General features: G+C 38.9%; 1 long non-coding RNA gene across 2 annotated transcripts; it reads right to left on the bottom strand.

Annotated features, from left to right (window-relative positions):
• Positions 1–529: 529 nt before the first annotated feature.
• Positions 530–2,959, bottom strand: LOC117408475 (uncharacterized). 2 transcript variants are annotated; one of them, XR_004545383.2, is made up of 4 exons: positions 2,479–2,959; positions 1,881–1,977; positions 1,516–1,549; positions 530–1,058 (listed from the first exon to the last, which is right to left on the bottom strand). It is a non-coding gene; the product is annotated as an uncharacterized LOC117408475 (long non-coding RNA). The 2 variants fall into 2 exon arrangements; XR_004545382.2 differs by lacking the exons at positions 1,881–1,977; positions 2,479–2,959 and having other exon boundaries at positions 1,516–1,860.
• Positions 2,960–14,741: the final 11,782 nt, after the last annotated feature.

Genomic DNA, 14,741 nt, shown 5'->3' with positions numbered 1-14,741 from the left:
ATTATTGTCTTTGGATGAAATGGTTACACTGTGAATTGTAGGCCTGAGTGACCTCCCATTCATGAGATACAGGTCATCAAAGCTTGACCTGATTTGGTCTTAACTTTCTCCATAGAAAGCTGACATTGGTGTCATTTTAAAGCTCTCAAATAGGACTATCTATTTATTATATATTATAAACAACATAAAAAAGCTGTGCAAATCTGTGACCTTTGACCTCACCTAGGTCAAATCGCGTAACCTTGGATTTTTTGTCAGTTTTTGATAAATTGTAGAGCAGACCCTTATCTACATTTCCTGCAAGTTTCATTTTGTGCCTGCCATTGGTTGAGGCACAGCACAGAGTTGAATGCAGTGTCAGGTGAATCTTCTAAGTGAAGCGATTACACACCTAATACAATTAAACACAAATATTTATTTGCAATCGAGTATCCTCCTGAGACCCAGCAAAAAAAATGTTTCTCAATTTTAAAACTTTTGAGCTTTTCTTTGTATTTGGGGTGAAATAAACATATAACCAACAAAAATATCAATTAATTATTTTTATTGTACTTTAATTACATGTGCACTGTAGTGGACATTGGGACTCGCACTGTAGAACAAATGCGACTAGCTTAACAATTAGTCACAATGAGAAGTAACATCATATTTTGACTATTCTAATTTAACTGACTTTCCATAACAGGTCTGACTTTGCTTCCTCTTGCACATCAAGGTAATTGGTAACTTTCAGTGACTTCCTTAGCTTGAAGTACCCATCTCTGGACATTGCATTTTATATTATTGGTACTCTTGTATCTTTGGCGTAGTAAATTTTGATCCGCGGGTATCCAAGGCATGCCATGTACACTGCAATGCCTAAGAAGGTCTTCATTTCTTCTTGTGATGTATTCAAAAATCTTCCTGAAACTTGAATTTCACGTTGGTTTGAGTAACTTGCAATGCCCTCAAACACTTTACTATCAATGTACTGTCTGAAATATTGAATTGGACTCCAGTCTGCTCTTGATAAGGTGGTGTCATGGAAATTAAGTGGCTGTGGTAGGACAGGTTTGAATCTATTGTGACAGAGAAAATAATAATTTTAAAAAAATCTATTAGAAAATCTAATTATATTTAAATATAGTCATTAAAACCCATATTCAGACAAAAAAGAATGTGTTGTCTTGCTTCAGAGACTTCAGCCCTGCTTTAATATATTATGGGATGATAATTAATTCAATTTAAAACAACATAATTTCACATTTTTTAGTTTAAAAACATCCGAGAACTAATGACAAATAAAACACACAATAAAACAAAACTAAAACATACGTGTCACTTTTGGCCCACAAAATCCTTCAACTGTGTCCTCATGTCCACTACAGAGGACATTTATAAAATGATTTGTATTTGTTGTGAAATCTATGTAAACTGCTCTAAACACTGAGTGATTACTTCCTGAGATGTCTATTTCTAATATTCAATAGAAGTTGTATAAAAACAACGTTTGAAATTATATTGTTTTAAACTTACCTTTTTTCCTTCCATAAAATGTGCTTGTTGACACCTTCGCCATTTTGTAAAACACAAGAAGAGTAAGTTGTACACATCAGAAATGCAAAAATGTGATGTCATTGCAAAGCCCAGGATGTCCACAAGAGGGCACAGTAGGAATTAAGTGTGTAGGATTAACCAGCAACACTTAAAAACGGGTTGTCTACTACAAAAGTCAATGGCTGGGTCTCAGGTATACTCTCCTCTCCTGTTAAATTGAAGCTGCAGTGAACTGGTGCAGCTGTGACAGCTGTTAATATATTAGTGAATTAACCAAGTGCCCTATTTACACAATTTGCTAAAACAAACACATACAGGTGAATTAAATATAAATCAATACTGACCTGTGCATGTTTAATTTTGTCTGCATCAGTAGCTTTTGTCAGCGCATGTTTGGTATTTTAAGTGATGCCACTGTTCAAATCCAATGAATCACTGAGCCTGAAAAAGAAAACGTATTGTTAGAAGTGGTGGTCAGTGTCATAAATGGATAAGAAAGATTTACAAAGTTAATGGATTGATTGGTTGGAAAATGCATGTGTAACATATTATGTCTCCTTTCAATGGTCTCATTACTACAGATCCCCTAAAGGGACATGGTGTAAATTAAAAAGGGAGGCTACTATCTCGTGAGCACGACTTACTATCTTGTAAGATATTATAGTAAGGTGTGCGCACAAGATAGTAGCCTTCCATTTTAATTTTTATACCATGTACCTTTAGGGGTTCTGTACATTACTATGCCACACATACATCAAATTTATTTTCCAGCATCTCAAACACATGTCTTTGTGTTCTTCATAAACAAAACCAAAATCCAATAAAGCTGAAATGGTTATTAAAGTTGTGTACTTGGAAAAGTAGACAATAAATAACTTTTCTCACTCCAGATGTGTTAATATTCCAACTATTCTAATTAGCTTTTTTTTAATTAGCACTTACCCAATGGTGACTACACATGTTGTCTGAAGTGAACCCACCTACTGTACCAGTTAAGCAGTGTGTGGTGGAAAGCCTTGTCAGAACATGAGTCAGGTAAGGGTGCAGTGGTGGCCTGTGACAGAAATAAAATGATCTTTGGTGGTAAATCTCCCTCCCGACCTGTGAGGGCGCTAAGTAACGGGAACAGAGTACCCTGGACTGTTTGGCCTGACAATTCATTCCCAGGGTTAAAAGGAAGTTGGCCATCTAGAAAGGAGGCAGAGCTTCGGTGCACTAACTCATCTAAACCATACTGAAATGCTGCACTGCATTAAAAAAAAGTGTCTGTATTGGCTTGGGGCTTTAGTGAAATGTGTTTTGATTGGTGTGTCATACCTGAAGTTTCTCTATGAATATTTCACTACAGTTCATATTTTGTTCATTACTTTTTGGGTTTATGAATATTTTGGCTGATTTATTAGGATTTTAGGTAAACTCTGTACTTGTGATCACCAGCTCTCTCAAAAGGAAACAAAAAACGAAAACTTGGCTAACAAAAAAGTCTGACAAATGATTTTATACTAATGTAAAAAAAAAAAATAGTCTTGTCACAGCATTGTATGCAATCATATTGATATTATAATGGGCTGTCTGCAAAGGGTTAATGTGTGGGTTATTCGCCAGACACGCATAAAGGGCAGAGAAAGCACTGATGTTGACCTGCCACACAGGCGATAGTAGGCCATTGGTCAATATACACAGTGGTACTATCTAATCCCTGTCCTTTTCCTATACAATAATTAACAAACTCTGGCCCTGGTTAAACACACAGTGTTTTCTGAGTTTAAAACAAGTGTCTCTTGGCTTATTATTATTTGTAGTAGGAGTTAGTCATTTAGTAGACGCTTTTATCCAAAGCTACTTACAGAGCATCTTGCTCTCTCCTGCAAATACATGCATGCGTCCAAGATTGGACACTGACCCTGTTACAGGATCCTATACACAAATATCTCAAACAGTTGAGAATTGGTTTCATGAACTGCCAATTTAGTTTATAGCATCAAAAAAAAACATTCCTTAAAACTTTATTAATTGGCCCCTAGGTCTGAAATACGAAAAAAAAAAAAAAAAAAAAAAGTTATAGAAAACATGATATCTGGTACTACACAAGAACACATAAATCTGTTTAAAAGCCTTGCTTTCAGGTAGTCTTGTATGTGATATTGTCCTCAACTATTCAACCAACCAGCTGTTTACCCTTAATAGCTTTTCAGCCCTTAACATGCTTTGAACCCAAAGACAGTGCTGAGATAAAATGATCTAGGTCCAACAAAAACAAACTTCCTAAAAGCAAGGCAAGCAAACTTATTATCTTTAACCTAGTCTTGGCCTACATGTCATGTTTTCTCAACAGTATGGCATCACAGTGGCGTTAAACATAAAGAGTCAGGTGACACAATCAATCCAACAACTAGCCTGGGTGGAAAATTGAACATCCAACAACGCTGATACTTGAATAATATTCAACAAGAGTAAAGGTACACAGCACTTACAATTAAACTTATGATAAGAATATTCAAATGGACGCACAGCACACACTGAGGGTTTTAAAACAGGTCATTGTACTGCAGGGCACTTTTGAAACGATGAGAGATGGCTGGCAGTGCAAACCATACAAACAATGTGGTTGAAAGTGTACATTGTGATGTGATAGCTTTATAAACACAGAACTGCTCATGATTTGTATTCATCAACTTTTGTCTTGCTGTAATAAACAAGTACATCAGCAACAATCATCCTTGCCGCAAAAAAATATTTACATGGGGAAAATGTAAGTGCAACATGGACAGGTGCTTCCTTATATAGTCAGATTGTGACACTTTAATAACATATGCTAAGGAATGCCATTACCAAGTTTTATTTAAACTGCCAAATTGATATTCAATAGATATGTAAAAATGTGTGAGATACATTGATGAGTATATACAGAGAGACAAGCGCCTCCATATATCCCAAGATTAAGATACAACTGAGTCCTTCGCCAGTTACATCAAGTGGTTGTCTCTTTATACAGTATATATGCAAAACTGGCAGTGTGAGATGCAAAAGTAATGGTGCTTCTGCTATATCCCACTCAGCAGGAATAGGATTAAAACCCTGGAGAACTACAGAGCTACAGATGAAATTGTTAATGAACTGATAGAATGATATTCTTTTATGTATATCATTGTTTGAATTCTCCACATTTGTGAAATAAAGATGAAGAAAATACTGTATACTAAATCTGAATTTATATTTACCACAAATACAACACTAGAAAATATAATTAAAATCTGTATATATATATATATATATATATATATATATATATATATATATATATATATATATATTAATTTAGTGGTTTTTACCCTGGTTTTTCTCCTCGATTTGGAATGCCCAGTTATTATTTTTATCCCGGTTCACCGCTGCAACCCCCTGGCAACTCGGGAAATGATGTCCTCTAAAACATGTTCCTGCCAATCTGTCATTTTTCACACTGTGGATCCCCAGCGAAGCCACCAGAATTCGAACCTGCGAGGGTACAAGCTATAGGGTACATCCTGCACTCCACGCAGAGCGCCTTTACTGGATGTGCCACTCAATCTGCAGATTTTTAAAATTTCTGTCTTTGAATTATAACCCTTATTAAAACAGGGTCGGTGTGCATTATTTTGTAAATAAATAAATAAATAAATAAATAAATAAAATAACACAATTGAATGCTTTGCTGATTTTAACCTGCTTCCCATTTAGTAACAATCACTATTTTACTAGCTAGTAATCATAGCAGATGTATCAAACAATCTGAATACAGTACCTTTAACAAAGGAGATATTTTACATGGCAGAATTACAAAAAAATTTAAAAAAAAACATTCCTTAAGTCTGGACAATTTGATGCAGGTATTACTAAAACCGCTAGAGGGAGCTACTATACCAGTTAACTATGTTATTAGAAAAGGCTCCAGGTGCAACAGGGATCAAATGCTAATGAATTGTGTGCAGATCCATACATGTATTCTTTGAAGCCAGAAGGATATTCTTCTAAATATTTTCCACCCTCACTTTATTCAGTTCAACATCTCAAAATCCCCTTATCTCAATGCGGTTCTGGAATGTACAAACTTTACCAAATCAAATAATTTCCAGGTTGACTTTATGGACAGAGCCATGTACACCACAGTTCAGAAGTTTGGAAGCAACACGTTATTTGTAGAATGACTGGGGGTGCGGACTTTATTGCCCAATTTTCCTCCCTTAGACACCTTAGTTACTCAATATCTTGGTATTCCTAATTAGATTATTGTATCATCTTTAAAAACATGTACAATATTTTAATGAGCAAGCCATCTCGCAAGCAGAATTGTTCCACAAAAAGCCATTTTTTTCTAGAAACTGGTGCTGGGGAGTATGCTGCCTGGTAACACCACTCAAACTACTTGCTCACTAAATATCTTGGTAGACCTGAATAGAGAAAGTCTTAAAAAAAACTGCAAAATATTTTAATGAGCAATCAGTCTCACAAGTGCAGTGGTACCCTAAATATGACCTTATACTACCAACACTGTTGCACATTTGTTTTCTATTCTACCCAAAATATTGGACTGGTAAATTATCGAATGTTGCTTTGTCCTTGACAGTCCTTAGCCAGAAACCTATTTTTGACAGTAAATTAAAGTGAAATTGGCATACCCAGTCATTCCACTAAGCTAGCAAGGTGGTCATATTTTGGGTTCCATTGTACAAATTAAAACTTTCTACATATGTTTTAAAGATGAGACAATTGTCTATTTAGGGATACCAAGGTATTTACTGAGCAAGTACCTTGTGAGTGGTTATCAGACAGCAAACTTTCCATTCCCAGCTGTATTGCTTTCCTAGACAAATGAGAACATTTAGGGGTACCACTACACTTGTGAGATGGCTTGCTCTTTTAAGTATTTTGTATATTTTTTAAAAGATGGTTATACCAAAGGAAAACTAAGATATTTAGTAAAGGGTCTGAGTGAGGAAAAATGGGATGTTCTGCAAATCATTTGCTGCTTCCAAACTTTTGAACTGCAGTGTATGTAAACATGTGCAAACAACAAACCTGACAGGTAGATGCAGGGATGCCAACTTTTGAAAGGAGAAAAGGCCAGAACTACGAGTGAGATCTTTTGATCTAAAAGCATGTTTATGCCGCCTAAAAATAGGAACAACTCAATCCAAACATACTGTAGGTTGACAGAACAGGAACTTGAAAAACATCTCAAGATAAGAAAAACTTACATTAATTACAATATCTCGAAAGCACAAAGAGAAGCACTGAAGGAACTTGAAAAGAACAACTATACATATGATAATATAGGTCTATAGACAACTCGAGGATACTCGTTTCTATATGGCACTCAAATCAGAACCTACAAAAAAATATCAAACTGAATTGAGAAATTTACTACAAGAAGGTGTGCTAAACAATGACATTACAATAAAAATGGAAACATTTTTACTTAATGAAAATCCTTTGAAACACATTTTCTATATTCTCCCCAAGATACATAAAGTTCCAATTCAACTATTTGGAAGACCAATTGTATCTGGAGTTGGGGGCCTGACAGAAAGAGTTTTGAGCTATATAGACCATCAAATATAAACATTTGTACCAAAGTTGAAGTCATATATAAAGGATACAAAGCAGTTATTACTATTTTTGAAGCAATTACCCCCATTTGGGCAGGATACGATCCTCTGTACAGTAGACATTGAATTGCTATATACCAATATTCCCCATCAACAAGGACTTGACTCTTTAGAACACTACTTGAACAATAGAACTATTTGCGTACCCTCAACCAATTTGTTCTAGAAAACGTTGTCTTCTTTAACTCCTTTTTTACAGATGCAAGGAACTGGAATGGGTACAAAAATGGCACCAAGCTGTGCTAATTTGTTTGTTGGCAAATTAGAAGAGTTAGTTTTATATAACCCAGATAAGAACTGTTTTTTGCTCTATATTGTAACATGGAAACGATACATCGATGATGTATTTTTGCTGTGGCAGGGGGATTGTAACAGGGCGAGGTGCCCTGTACATTGATTTGTTTATTTTATTTTAGAACGGGGTCTCCCCCTCCGCCCCTGTGTTATTTTGTAATTTGTGTTTTATGATTTATTATTGTATTTATATTTGTCGGCGAAGCTCCGTATGTTTTGTTATTGTTTATTTGTATTTATGTATTGACGGCGTAGCCGTGTGTTTATATTATTTAGTAGCATGGATGGGTAGCCCCATCCACAGGAATTTAAAAAACCTCGTGCAGAAGGTGGCCATCTCCCGAATTAATTAAGTGATTAATTTGTTGCTAATCGGGAGATGGTCACCTGCATATAAGAGAAGGTAGACCTGCTGTGCCCACCGCCACCGGCAGAGGGAGAGATCCTGCTGGTTCCGTCTCCACCAACTCCGACGACAGGGGCAGAGCAGCAGGAGCTGCTTCTGTCTCCACCACCGCCACCAGCAGAGGGAGAGTACCTGCTGGTCCCGTCTCCACCAGCAGATGGAGCATGCCTGCTGGTTTCCCCACTGCAGCCAGAAGGGGAGGAGCCCCTGTCGCCTTCACAGCCAGAAGAGGAGGAGCCCCTGCCGCCTTCGCAGCCAGAAGGGGAGGAGCCCCTGCCGCCTTCGCAGCCAGAAGGGGAGGAGCCCCTGCCGCCTTCGCAGCCAGAAGGGGAGGAGCCCCTGCCGCCTCCTCCACCACCACCATCCGAGGGAGAGGAGCAGGAGCTGCCTCTTCCTTCAAGACAGGACGGACTGGGACGGGAGGCTGGCGGTCCGCAGCCGCCCTTGCATAGGTTGCTGAGCCGAGCAAGGGGGAAAACCGCCGGGTCGCAGCGGCTGAGAAGAGGGCCAACCCCAGCACCACCGCTGGTCCTGGCTCCCCTCCTGCAGTCGCCTCCCGAGGGTCCGCTGCCGCCGTCGCCTCCTGAGGGAACACTGCTGCCCTGTCGTGCATCGCCTGGGGATGCCAGTTCGCCATCGCCTGGGGATACCAGTTCGCCATCGCCTGGGGATGCCTTCCTTGCACCCCCCAGGGGTGCCTGCCTTGCACCGCTCAGGGGTGCCTGCCATGCATCGCCCAAGGATGCCTGCCATGCACAGCCCAAGTATGCCTGCCTTGCACCACCCAAGGATGCCTGCCTTGCACTGCTCAGGGATGCCACATCTGGATCGCCTGGGGCTGCCTGTTGCTCTGCATCGCCTGGGGCTGCCTGTTGCTCCGCATCGCCTGGGGCTGCCTGTTGCACTGCATTGCCTGGGGCTGCCTGTTGCTCCGCACCAGTTACAGGGTATGAGGGTGAAGTGGAGCTCCCGCCTCCATGGCCAGGGGCTCTCATCCCGAGTTCGCCTCCCGAGGGTCCGCCGCTGCTGCCGTCGCCTCCAGACAAGTTTATTATGATCACAAACGTGCTATCAAAATTGGACTCTAAATGTTAAAACGACAAAACTGTTGAAAAAATAATGATCAAAATACATCACAGGAAAGATCCAGCATAGTTACTTATTTTTGCATTTTAATATTAATACTCTGCAACTATCCCATTTAAGAAAATGCTATAGTACTGTCCAAAAAAACTTTAGCTTGCTATAGCATACTGTAGTATACCTTTGGAAACTATAGAAACTATAGTATTTTTTATATGGGATCAGGACACAAAACAATGTGTAGTAATTAATGATGATCTCAAACTCTTCTGCATAAACATCCATTAATGGGTCAGCTTTATTAAGCTTTGCAAAAGGAGTAAAAACACTGCTAAAACAAAAACATACTGATTAAAAAGGGTAACAAACTTTTAAAAAGAATTACACAACAACAATTATGGAAAGCCACATCCTGCTAAAACACTACAATCTAGGCTGTTCCCTGAGATATTTAGGTTTTTACTCAATTTGTTTCCTTAGACTATGAACTAAACTTAATGTTTACTTCAGAGTCAGGTTACCTGGTACAGTTTGTTTCCTATGTGCAAAACGCCAGTCCTTTTTCACATTGAGGTTAGCAAGTGAACCAAACTTAGTTTGGTTAGTTTGCCAAACGGGCCGAGACCACCTCTTTAGGTGAACTTGGTACGGTTTGTTTTCCATGCAGTTTGTTGTTCACACTTCACAATAAAACGTACCAAACCATATTAAGTGCGGGCCAATCCTTCTAAATGGACCCAGTGTGAACACAGCCTTACAGAGAAATATGTCCGGCAGTATTCATAGTAAACTTGAGTACTAGTATCACTATTTCTGACAAGCCAATTAGGAGGGGAGTCCAATTTCTGCTTCCAATTTTATTAACTGATAAAGTAAGCAATGTATAAGATGAACTTCATGAGGCAGTTTCTGAAGGACCCTTAAACCGGTTGTTAAGTAACATGGACATCAGTTAGAATGTCACATTACACATTACAGCAGAAATGGGTATTTAGACTAATTACATTATTAAAGAAAACTAACAGGAAAAAAATACACATGGTATAAAAATAACTCTTCATGAACATTCATGGATGATCCTTAATTATTTTTTACAATAAAAAGCATAGCTTAATACCCCTTTGGCGTGGCACTGTAACAGAATATCAAATGTAGCTGCTATGGTCAGATCATAGCAGTTGGAATCTCTGGTAGATGGCAGGCGAAAATAAAATTGCAACATCTGCTATGTACTACAAAAATCAACAACTTTCAACAGTGCATTGTAGAAACTATCAATGCCAGTGTTTTTACTGATTTAAATATTGTTTTTTCTTTTAATCTGTAACTTAAACAAACAGATCCTGTTTGATATCAAAAGGGTTGTATTATTCCACTTTTACTGAACTCTGCGCTATCAGCATATCAGGTAATGGGGCTGTTTCCCTTAGATTTGCAGCTTCATACTTACTAAATGTCCAAAGAGATTTAGACATATTTATTGTGCTAAAGTAATACTGTATTACTTAAAAGCTGTGAACCGTCCTAAACATGATTTACTTTAAGTAACATAAAATAATAAACAGTAGCTATTTCAGTACTTGGGAGTAAATTAACAAAAGTATAGGACCATTATTCATATCTAAATGATGGCAAAACTAAGTAGGGTCACGGTTAAAATCATTAAACTGGATGGGCTCCCTGAAGCACAACTTTCAAATCCAGGGAAAAGCTATAGACATTAACTCCAAATTATGTTCATATTTTTGTGGCAGAAACCAACTGAGAGGAAGCAGCCTTGCATATTTATGGAGCTAGATTGGTGATCTTTTTGTAATTTGTCAGGGTAGTGAGGAGACAAAACAAGAATCCCAACAATGCAATCACGTCCACCCACAACATCACTTTGGAGTTCAACAAATCCACAGAACAGGTAAACTTTCTAGATACTACAGTATCCCTAAGAAAAGACTCAGATTACAACTAATTCCTACATTTTAATACAAACCACCACAGATGCCATGTGCATGGAATTCCATATAGTCAGGTTCCCCACATATTGAGAATATGAGGTCTACAAGACCTTGACAAAGCATTTCAATGGCGAGCAGACCGAAAGAAAATAATTTACAAAATATTCCATAAAGACAGTTTGTATTATTGAAAAATATATCAAAAGGTCCAATAATTAGTGAGCAGAGGCGGGACATAAACCTGAAGGTATTCTCCGTATCAGTTGAAGGTCTTGGGAATTTAACCAATGGGAACATCAAAGATCTGCCCTGAGCACAGGCGGGACATAAATATGCTAGGGTAAGAGGTGTAAGAATAGTTGAATTTCGTGTGATATTGCTTATTATAGAGACCATTATTGAGAATTATATTGAAAACTTTGAAGTAATATTTCAAATTAATTTTTACAAATGAAAAAAAAGAAATGTCATCAGACAACGGAGACATCATACTCGATTTGGTTATGAATCCGTTTTCAAGAAGAAATTTCTCTTAAAAAATTGGATTGTTAAAAAAGGGAGGTATACACACCACAAATACCCGAACCGAAACAGGAAGGCAAGGTATATACTATCACCACTTCCAAAATTTAAATTATTAAAGGTATCCGTGGCTTACCAGTAGCTGTCAATTAAAAAAATAATACTGCTGGAACTGTCATTTGTTCAGTACAGAAAAGGTGATATGGAACAGCACTGGCTACAGCAATCTAGGATGTCTAACGAAGTCAGCACAAAAATATGAGCATTCCCAAAATCACACATATATATATATATATATATTGTAACAAAAAGATCAGTGACAAAAAATGCTAATTATTATTATTTGTTTATTTAGCAGACGCCTTTATCCAAGGTGACCTACAGAGACTAGGGTGTGTAAACTATGCATCAGCTGCAGAGTCACTTACAACTACGTCTCACCCGAAAGACCGAGCACAAGGAGGTTAAGTGACTTGCTCAGGGTCTCGCAATGAGTCAGTGGCTCAGGTGGGATTTTAACCGGGGACCTCCTGGTAACAAGCCCTTTTTCTTTAACCACTGGACCACACAGCCTCCATTTCAATTCCAGGTTGTAACACTACAAAACGTGGAAAAGTCCAAGGGGGGTGAATACTTATGCAAGGCACGGTATATATACAGTGCCGTGAAAAAGTATTTGCCCCCGTCTGATTTTCTGCATTTTTGCATATTTTTGACACTGAATGTTATCAGATCTTCAACCAAAACCTAATATTAGATAAAAGGGACCCTGAGTGAACAAATAACACAAAATTTGATACATATTTCATTTATTTATTAAAGAAAGTTATGCAACACCCAATGCCCCTGTGTGAAAAAGTAATCGCCTCCTTAGACTCAATAACTGGTTACGCCACCTTTAGCAGCAATAACTGCAACCAAACGCTTCCTGTAGTTATTGATTAGTCTCTCACAGTGCGGGTGGAGGAATTTTGGCCCACTCCTCCATGCAAAACTGCTTCAACTCAGTGACATTTGTGAGTTTTCGAGCATGAACTGCTCGTTTCAGGTCCTGCCACAACATCTCAATGGGGTTTAGGTCTGGACTTTGACTAGGCCATTCCAAAACTTTAAATTTCTTGTTCTTCAACCATTCTGATGTAGACTTGCTTGTGTGTTTTGGACCATTGTCTTGCTGCATGTTCCAGTTGCGCTTCAGCTCAAGGACAGATGGCCTGACATTCTCCTGTAGAATTCTCTGATACAGAGCAGGATTCATGGTTCCTTCAATGATGGCAAGGCGTCCAGGTCCTGATGCAGCAAAGCATCCCCAAACCATGACACTACCACCACCATGCTTGACCGTTGGTATGAGGTTCTTACGTGGAATGCAGTGTTTGGTTTTCACCAGACATAAGGGGGCCCATGTCGGCCAAAAAGTTCCACTTTTGACTCATCTGTCCATAGAACATTGTTCCAGAACTCTTGAGGATCATCCAGGTGCTTTATGGCAAACTTGAGACGAGCATTCATGTTCCTCTTAGTGAGCAATGGTTTCCTCCTTGTTACTCTGCCATGAATCCCATTTTTGCCCAGTGTCTTTCTGATGGTGGAGTCATGAACACTGACCTTAGCCGAGGTGACAGAGGCCTGCAGATCCCTGGATGTTGTTCTAGGGTTCTTTGTGACTTCCTGGACGATTTTACGCCTTGCTCTTGGAGAGATTTTGGCAGGACGGCCACTCCTGGGAAGATTCACTACTGTCCCAAACTTTCTTCTGGAGGTCTTCAGGAATTTCTTTTGTTCGTGGCATGATGTGCCTCTAGTACCTGTGTGCTGACAACTTCACTCTGATGGTAAGGGCCAAAGTTAGTCAGATTTATATTGGGCAGGGCTGGCCCAAATCAGGCCTGGTTGTTAACCAAAGTACTCAAACAGCTGACCCTAATTATCCCTTTGGGTTGAGTTAACTAGGGGGGGCAATAACTTTTTCACATCTGAAGATTGCATGTTTGATTACCTTGCACACCAAACAAATGAAAGAAGCACCAAACTTTGGTGTCATTTTTTCTCTCAGACTCCCTCTATATACTACTACAACCCCACAAAAAAATCTGACCAAATACAATGTGAAAAATTTGCAAAAATCAGACAGGGGACAAATACTTTTTCAAGGCACTGTATATATATATATATATATATATATATATATATATATATATATATATATATATATATACAGTGCCTTGCGAAAGTATTCGGCCCCCTTGAACTTTGCGACCTTTTGCCACATTTCAGGCTTCAAACATAAAGATATGAAACTGTAATTTTTTGTGAAGAATCAACAACAAGTGGGACACAATCATGAAGTGGAACGAAATTTATTGGATATTTCAAACTTTTTTAACAAATAAAAAACTGAAAAATTGGGCGTGCAAAATTATTCAGCCTCTTTACTTTCAGTGCAGCAAACTCTCTCCAGAAGTTCAGTGAGGATCTCTGAATGATCCAATGTTGACCTAAATGACTAATGATGATAAATAGAATCCACCTGTGTGTAATCAAGTCTCCGTATAAATGCACCTGCACTGTGATAGTCTCAGAGGTCCGTTTAAAGCGCAGAGAGCATCATGAAGAACAAGGAACACACCAGGCAGGTCCGAGATACTGTTGTGGAGAAGTTTAAAGCCGGATTTGGATACAAAAAGATTTCCCAAGCTTTAAACATCCCAAGGAGCACTGTGCAAGCGATAATATTTAAATGGAAGGAGTATCAGACCACTGCAAATCTACCAAGACCTGGCCGTCCCTCTAAACTTTCAGCTCATACAAGGAGAAGACTGATCAGAGATGCAGCCAAGAGGCCCATGATCACTCTGGATGAACTGCAGAGATCTACAGCTGAGGTGGGAGACTCTGTCCATAGGACAACAATCAGTCGTATACTGCACAAATCTGGCCTTTATGGAAGAGTGGCAAGAAGAAAGCCATTTCTTAAAGATATCCATAAAAAGTGTCGTTTACAGTTTGCCACAAGCCACCTGGGAGACACACCAAACATGTGGAAGAAGGTGCTCTGGTCAGATGAAACCAAAATCGAACTTTTTGGCAACAATGCAAAACGTTATGTTTGGCGTAAAAGCAACACAGCTCATCACCCTGAACACACCATCCCCACTGTCAAACATGGTGGTGGCAGCATCATGGTTTGGGCCTGCTTTTCTTCAGCAGGGACAGGGAAGATGGTTAAAATTGATGGGAAGATGGATGGAGCCAAATACAGGACCATTCTGGAAGAAAACCTGATGGAGTCTGCAAAAGACC

The sequence above is a fragment of the Acipenser ruthenus genome, chromosome 2 (assembly GCF_902713425.1).
Source record: "Acipenser ruthenus chromosome 2, fAciRut3.2 maternal haplotype, whole genome shotgun sequence".
Classification (NCBI taxonomy): Eukaryota; Metazoa; Chordata; class Actinopteri; order Acipenseriformes; family Acipenseridae; genus Acipenser; species Acipenser ruthenus.
This window is presented reverse-complemented; position numbering and strand designations above follow the sequence as displayed.